This window comes from Ptychodera flava, assembly GCF_041260155.1.
Source record: "Ptychodera flava strain L36383 chromosome 23 unlocalized genomic scaffold, AS_Pfla_20210202 Scaffold_23__1_contigs__length_28996876_pilon, whole genome shotgun sequence".
NCBI lineage: Eukaryota > Metazoa > Hemichordata > Enteropneusta > Ptychoderidae > Ptychodera > Ptychodera flava.
This window is the reverse complement of record NW_027248277.1, coordinates 23,599,322-23,608,227: the sequence shown is the minus strand read 5'-3', so window position 1 is coordinate 23,608,227 and position 8,906 is coordinate 23,599,322. Positions and strand designations below refer to the sequence as shown.

Below are 8,906 nucleotides of genomic sequence, written 5' to 3'. Positions count from 1 at the left end.
TTGGTACGGTTGCTATCGTTCGCATTATCTGGGTAGGCTAATCTGTTTGCTCTCAACTCAAGCTCTAACTATAAGCTTAGGTACAGCCTTCGCAATACGCGAAAGAAAAAAGAAAGAAGGAAAAAATATCAATTTCATAAAAACAGGAGCGTGCTGAGTTGATCTACTGAAGTTTTTGCTAAGTTGATTTACTGAAGTTTCGGGGTCATGTCATCGTTCGAGAATGATTCGGCTGCTGACCGCCATATCTACATATCTACATACGGAAATGGCGCCGTACGTAGTGGAAATAATCATCAAGAAAGTAATAAACATAAACATTAAAAATAATCCGAAGCTTGCAATTTCGTATGTTGAAATCACGAATTACCGATCTGAACATTGACCTAGAAACACGGTCAGAAAATGGTAGGAATAGGTGAACGACGCGACGTCATGGCCGATAGCTAAAATAAAAAATAAGTTCACTACATCACGGAAGGATCGAGATTTCCATGAATCTCGCGTACCACGATATCTGTAAGCGATCGATGTCGGCTGGTCGGTTGCTCTGACGGTGATCCCGGACAACTAATCACGAGTTATGTTTATTTTCGGAGCAATGGGATGAAACACGAACTGAGTTCATAGATATCTTCGTTATTGAAGAAATCAAAGGGAGCGTTCAGTTATTATGGCCGGGGGTGGGCCGGCAAAATCCAGGGGGGGGGTCACCTCAAATTTGAAAATTGCAAAGGGGGGGTCATGTATTTTTCAAACAGCTCAGAGGGGGGTCACTTAATTTTCATAAGTATCTGTCCCGTCAAAAAGCAGTTTCAGTGTTCAGAAATATTTTGTGAGATAAAAATGATTCGTTGCATGATTTCATTCTCTGAAGTTATTCACCTGTAAATCTGAACAAAAGTATAATTATCTGTCACATGAACATCTTGACTTGACAACTCTGAGGCTTGTCTTATTGTGAATCAAGCTCACTGCACTGAGGGCAATGAACAATTCCTATTACTTACATATTAGAGATAAAGCAAGTTTTGCCAGGGAAATTATTTAACAGTTACCTGTACTGAGACTACTAGTACCATGAAAAGTTAAATAATACTTTTAGGTGAAATTCCAATATCATAATTGTTGTCCACATCTGAGCTTTTAAATACCCTATTTGAATCAAGTACATTTGTATCAATTATCAAACACCTATAAAAGCACGAATTAATTAAGTTTAGCATTGTTAAAAAATTATTCTTAGTTTTCTCATAGATTCCAGTGTATAGTGAATCAGCATTTCGGTGAAATTCCAAAATCTAATTTCTTGCACACATATCAACCTTTAACCATCCTAGGCTAACTAAGTACTTTAAAATGAATTATCAAATGTCTATAAATACACAGATTTTGATTGTTTTGTATTGGAAAAAAATTATTCATATTTTCCTCATAGACTCCCATGTACAGTGAATCTACATTTTGGTATAATTCCAAAATCCAATTTCTGGCGAACACATCCATTTGTTACCACCCTAATCTAATCAAGTACATTGATATCAATAATCGAGAGTACATAAATACATGAGTTTACCTATTTTTGTATTGGAAAAAAATTATTCATACTTTCCTCATAGACTCCCATGTATAGTGGATGAACATTTTCAGTGAAATTCCATAATCAGATTTCTTGTACACATAATATGCACCTTTAACCATCATATTCTAATCAAGTACAATTATGTTAATTATTGAACGTCTGTATATGCACAAGTATACCAAGTTTTTCATTGGAAAAAAATTATTCACAATTTTATCATTGACTCCCATTGTATAGTGCATGAACATTTTTGTTGAAATTCTAAGGTCAAACTTTTTGTCCACATGCCAGTTGTAACATTCCTATTTCATTTAAGTACACTTATGTAAAGTATCAAATATCTATAAATGCATAGATATAGTTTTGCATTGAGAAAGTATTACATAGGTTCCTCATACTTGTATGAGAAAATATATGTATACCATGTATAGTGAATCAACATTATCAACAGCTGATTTTTAATTAAATCCAAATATCAAAATATGTACACACACGCTTGCACAAAATTATTGTGATCCACCAGTAATTTCGGTCCAACCTCTTTGAGGGTAATTTCAAAATTATAGCAAGTCAGAATGGGAAATCTGAGCATTAACACCTTTTGAGTTTGTAAGGAAGGTCATTTGAAAAAATCTAAGCTCTTTTTTGGGGGATTCTATCGCTCCATACCCCTGAGGTGTTTGTGTGTGCAGCTAATTTACTCAAGCAATGGGGGGGGGGTCCAGAATTTTTTGTCATCTTGAAGGGGGATCAATAATTTTTTGGTACAATGGGTAGGGGGGTTCACTTATTTTGACTGATGCGCAGGAAGAATTTGCAGGCCCACCCCCGGCCATAATAACTGAACACTCCCTAAGTCCAACCTTTGTCGAAATCATACGATGTAGTGCCAACTCAATGAGCCGGATCTCGGACACACGTATCAATAGGCCTTAGCCTTTCGAAGAAGATCGGTGACGACGCGTCGACGCTCACTTGCTCAGCTTGAATTCAGTTTGACATTGACAAATACTGTTTTGATGTCTTTACAAGCTTTGTTTCATTCTCATAACAGAAGTCCAAACGTTACTGGGGCCACCGGTATGTCAAAACCTTACAAACCCTCCGAACACGACATGTCATTGCCATGTGTAAGAACACGTGTACATGTACAAACCATAAGGTCGTTTTCAGGGCTAGCATTTACATCAAAAGCGACTGTAGCGTTCCGGTACTTTCGGCCGTAGATTTGGGAGGGGGCTGTTTAAAAAGTGGCTCTCTTTGACTGACTGTAATCAAATTGATCATGGAGGCTACCGCCATTCTTTAATATTTAGTTGTTTTCGATGTCATTGTAAACTATGGACTCTGCCTGCAGTTATGTAAAATACAGTGTACGCACTTTTCGCAAGGATACATCGTACCGGTACTGACTCATCTCTTGCTAAGTCACGACCGAAAATGGCTCACGTTCGCGATGTCTGTGCATCATAAACGCTTGTTAGTAAAATAGTTTATGACAACCACGAAGTTTTCATCCTGTGTGCGCGCTAATATCCATGTAACTCTAAGCGTACACATGGTTTGTTTACATCGTAATTATTCTCGTATGCACAGCAAATGTTTTGACCAGTTTACACCTCTGCGCCTCATTTAACAATTGTTTGAATCGCGGAACGACTGTTCCGTGGGGGCCATTTCCTTCGTTACGAAAGCGATTTTTCCCCTAATAGTCGTAATTTTAAAGGCTTTGTGAAACTTTGCGGATACCTGTATGGCCTACGTGTTTATGAAACAGTCTATGTTTATGGTATGCCAATAATGTTTGTTTGAGAATCGCTTCGGCTGATTTTCACGGAGCGGTCTACCTTGCTGTTGCCAGTTGTCACTCAAGTGCCATTATGAATTTTGGATGAGTTAGGAGTTTTTTACATCCCGCACACCGGTTTAACTGGAGTTATACCCCTCTGCTCACTTAACAGGAATCTGGTCTCAGTGGGGTTGGCTGTCGGCACACTGGCCGCTGGATGGATGCTGAAGCCCCTCGAGCGGAATTCCCGGAAACACGGAAAATGGAACATGGAACATGCAATATGGAAAATGGAAAATTGAAAAATAGACAGATTTGACAGATTAGACACTAAAACTTACTATGTGTGAAAACTGGAACATATAGAAAAGGACGAAACCTTTTATTTCCCAAACAACCGATCATCGCGTACAAAAGGAATACGAACATCAGCGACACATTAAGTAAGGCCAAAGTCCATTGCATTAGAAACAAGTCAATGAACGAACGAACACACTACGATCCAAACATAAGCATTCTGGCCTCACTGCTAGAAGAACAGGAGATCAACAATATCGACGTGACATAAAACAAAGAAGATATACATATATCTTAGGCGACTGAGGAAGAGACCGCTCCGGTTTCGAAACGTGGGGATAAAAAGAGTCACTGCTGTCAAGGACACATCTGACTACGCCCATGTCTCGCCATGGCTTATTTGAAAATTAACGACTCGCTTGTTAATTTCCACACTAACAGCCAACACACAACACAGACACTAAACACACCAAAGCACATACAAGACGAGATGGCTGATGTGTGAAGACACTTTCCCTTTATTACACTACTATCTACATTCTTGGAAAATGCTGATGCAAAACTTCTAAATTTGGTATATTAATAGTTCAAAAGTGCATAGGCGATTCAAACATCTATTTCATTATAACCTAGGAAAAAAGTCAGGCCACATCGATATGACCTTTTTCAAACTCCTAGACGAAGCGGAAGCGGTCACAATAGAGGTACACACCCCCTGTATAACTTTCCTTTCAAAGTTTGGTAGTGCTTAGGCCGCGTTAAAAATGGTGAGGGGGAGGGGGACTGGAGGAATTCAGGGAGGATTCGAATTTTTGCGGTAGTCGAGGGGGGCACTTGAAAGTTTTACTGTACCTATATGGGGGCCTGAAATATTTTGACTCCCAACATTTTGATGTCATCCAATGTTAGTAATAATTAAACAAAATCTAGAACCGTTTTGTCACATTCTATGTCTTTAATCTCGACAAAATTTTAAAAATGTATGAATGCCATTAAATTTTCGTGAAACAAGTTGGCCTTGTAATGGGGCAGGAGCTGCAACTGTTGATATTTTTTCAATATTTCTATGCAATGTATCAAACACAGTTTTCTTGGTGACTCTCTACGGCATGCTGGAAAACACAATATTCAGTTTGTCAACAAAACCTGTTTGTCTAAATATTGGTGAAATTGAATGATACAAATGCATGGTACACGTAAACTGTGTCAGCACCGAATATTGGACAGCTCAACATGCTGTAGGGAGTAGAACAAGATCGCATTTGTAAAACTGAACGAAAATATTGTCAAAATAAAAGTTAATACAATACTGCCCTGCTACTACATACTGGCAGTGACAGTGATACATGTAACTCTGATTCTGATGTAGTTTCGGTCATAGGACACTCCATTGATAGTAAACATACATCTACTTGTACACAAGATCCAGCAACAGAGCAATACATAGAAGACCAGGGGACTAACAGTTACCATTGATTTTTGAATTCTGGCAGATGAGAACAATCAAATACTAGAGAAAAAAGATGGGATCACCATACTTGATCTTACAGTAAGTTTTTCTAAAATCACTTAAAATCAATATATAAAACCATTCATTTCAAGTTCATGCAGTGAATGAAATTTTCACATCTCATTGTACCAATAACACAAAAGTAAAACTTTGAACAGTAAAGACTCTAATTTCAATGGAAAAATGTGTGACTAAATGGAATCTTTTTTTTATCAAATTTGCCATTATTACACCCAAAATTTCTGAGATTAAAATATAACTTTTATCGAATATTTTAACCTTCCAGTATTGTCAATTTTGTAAAACATTTATAAGTGACATCTAAGTTATATGTGTCTTGTACTTTTGAAAAAAATTTTCAGTTGGTCACTGTGCTCATTTTTTTAACATTTGGTTAAACGTAGCTAGGAATACACAATTTTCATACTCTCTCATGATTGTCATTTTGTGTGCTTTTCAGCTGGTGTCATTGAACTAGCCAGAGTTGGATAAACTCAAGTTGGCTTAGACTGAGAAATCCAAAAAGTTCACTGATGCATTTAAATCCCTAGGTATATGGCTCTACAACCTGCTGATAAGAGATAGTGTTGAACATTTGCGTGCAGAACGACACATTACATTTTTTTTACTCTGCGTGCATTCCTAATAAATATGCGGCTATATGATAATTGGGGGGGGGGGGGGCTTGAAAAATTTTTAGGGTATTTGGGGGGGATCTGAAAAAAAAAGATTTCAATCGAGATTCCTTCAGGCCCCCCACCATTTTTTCTGAACGCGGCCCTAACCTTTCATCCGACATAATCGGTGATCTTACAGTGGCTTGTGACCTAGTAATTACGCGTTAAGTTGACACAAATGAATCAGTAACTGCACTGCAACGAAATAACCTTTTCGTATTGTAGTCATTTGTCCGTAATTCGGGTATATATGTATGATTGCAATTCTGATAAACTGAAAACTATATCACGCAAAAGAGGCTAAGGAGTTGACAGGAGACCGTACTCAACTCTCTGGCCAATAGTTTTTGTTGTACGCATCATGTAGCGAAATATATAACGGCCGATATGCATCACTGCGGCAAAACAAAAACTTGCACATCTGAGCTTTCTGCGACGTCTACAATTAGGATAATTCACAAAAACTGTTACCTCTACGAAAGACATAACTGTTATTTATAGACCGACTAGCCTGTGATGGGAGGTACGTCACGGTGACATCACCAGTCCAAAAAATGTAAACATGTGACAGTACCACTAGCCTGTGGTGGCAGGTCACTCATCGGACTTTCGTTTGTTGTCCGTACAAGGATTGTAGAAATTCTATACGATAACATGTACGTGCTTTACGCCGTACCCGGAGCGCTTCGTCGAAAACATCGCAAAATTTGCCTTGCAGCAAACCATCGTTTGTGGTCATGCAGTGCGTGTCAAACAGCCGTTTACTAAAATGGCTGTAAAATTACCTGCCGTCAAAATTATCGCTAAATTAAACTTAGAAAATACTAAGCGATTCAGTTTTGGTAAGCCTGAATTGAATTTGAAATCCAAAAACGTCCTGAAATAATCATCATTGCAGAACAGAATCAATAGGGTTGTTTAAATGCTCTTTTTCGTTGTACTTTAGAATGAGTTGACGTAGTTTAGTTTTACATCTAAAAGAGTGACTTTTACCTTTCAGTTTGTCTTGCAGATTTTCTGTTGTTTTATATTGCAACATCAATTCAATTCTAATAAAATACCACAAGCCTGTTGTGGCAAGAGGGGTTCACTGTAGCCTCTATGGAAAACGTCATTGTTATTTATAGACCGACTAGTCTGAGATGGGAGGTTCGATCGTCAAGGTGACGTCATCAGTCCGAAATAATAGCGTAAACATGTGACAATATCACTTGCCTGTGGTGGCAGGTCACTGATCGCACTTTCGTTTCTTTTTTTAACATGACATACCGATACGGTATGATTTTCATTGCTGCAGTAATATTGGACTCGACTGGGTCGATGTCTACATAGCCGAATACCTTAGCGTTGAAACTGAAAACACAACAATACAATTTCCTGCTGTATCGTTTAGGAAAATGAAAATATAAAACTGCTAAATTCGACACATTTCAAATGTTCGTCGGCGTTACAAACGTCTCCTACATTAAAACCGAGGAAACGCCTGTCAAACGCCTGAAGGAACCGGAAAGAGGTCACAATAGAGGTACACAGCCCGTGTATAACTTTCCTTTGGCTGTGCGTGCATTCAAAATAATCGGTGATCTTACAGTGACAATCATAGACAGCTGAGAAACAGGATGGGAAGCTGCGGTATTTCCTTTGAACGAACTATGCTGGATAAATTACGATTGGTTGGCTATTTGAATAAACATGGTGTTTTCTATAAGCATCGGTGTGGTTTCCGAGAAAGATATAGTGCCAAACTTTCTCTTATTAGTTTAATGAATAATTTACTTGAAGAAGTCGACCAATGAGATGTGAAAATTTCATTCACTGCATGAACTTGAAATGAATGGTTTGTTGCAAAAGCCTTTCCAACATTTCGGCCTCTCAGGATGGATTAATAAATAAGGTCACCATCGACCCTTCCTCAGCTGCTTGACTTAAGGGGGCACTCTCCTATATGTTTTATTCATATATTTATTGTATGTTAGTTTGCTACTTTAATTTTTATTTTTTTTCGTAGTGTAAGTTTTTAGTGTCTAATCTGTCAAATCTGTCTAATTTTTCATTTTCCGTGGTCCATTTTCCATTTTCCGTGTTTCCGGGAATTCCACTCAACGCCCACGAGGCTAAGTCAGCAGCTGCTCAGGATATCTGCAAGCCTTGCCATCGAGATGTCTCGTACACATACAGCAACTCCGTTCTATCAGCAACTCCGTCGATCTGCTTACAAAACTCTAAGTCCAGAGCTTAGAGATCTCTGCTGCTACTGCTGGGCATAACAGCATCATTCCCCTGTGCGTGGAGTAGCGCCCGATGCTAACTCAACAAAACCACACAAACACTGTATGACTTCTTTGCCAATCAGAAGCTACTTTTGCACACGAACAAAGCCTTAAGCCAATGACATACAATATTTTGCTCATTATGATTGCCTAATCTGTATATTAATATCCCTACTTAATATCATCTTAATACTAATACTGCCACGTGGCAAAAACAACTGTCAGAAGAAGTGATAAATGACTACACACTCTAAGACAAAGAGACGCATTGGAATGCAGTCCAGTCATGTCATCGGATATGTCTACTGACCCCTTAAGTGCATGTACCAAGGACAGTACACTGCTCGATACTATAATTAAGAAACTATTACAAAGACGTTTACACATCCAGAAACGTCACATTCCATTGCTGGTGCAGATAGGTGTTAAAGCCCTCACTGTGTTAGCCTTTTTAAATGACATTTAAAATTCAACCCTAGATAATCAAAGGTTACTGCATTTGTACTTACCTCTATCTCCACCTACAAACTAATGTTTATCACTATCTGATTAAATACAACTTTCATTCACTGATATACCTACAACAAAATGGAACAAACTTAAAAGAAAATTTAAATCTCATTAATACACTTTGCATAAATGAATACTAATCTGCTTCGAATCCTGCAATAGATGATGTCTGTGTCAAACTGTGTGAAGCTAAGGGGTTGAAATTAGCCGAGATTGACAAGCCTTGCTTACAGTTATTGTTTTGTGGCACGACTCAACTGGCCAAGGTTCA

The 8,906-nt window shown here is 38.2% G+C and overlaps 1 protein-coding gene across 1 annotated transcript in view; it reads left to right on the top strand.

Moving 5' to 3' along the window:
- Positions 1 to 8,874: 8,874 nt before the first annotated feature.
- Positions 8,875 to 8,906, top strand: part of LOC139123972 (uncharacterized) — a 23,725-nt gene continuing 23,693 nt past the window's right edge. Inside the window, exon 1 of the mRNA XM_070690116.1 lies at positions 8,875 to 8,906. This exon is cut by the window's right edge and continues 74 nt beyond it. The gene's annotated coding sequence lies outside the window, so the exon portion shown is untranslated.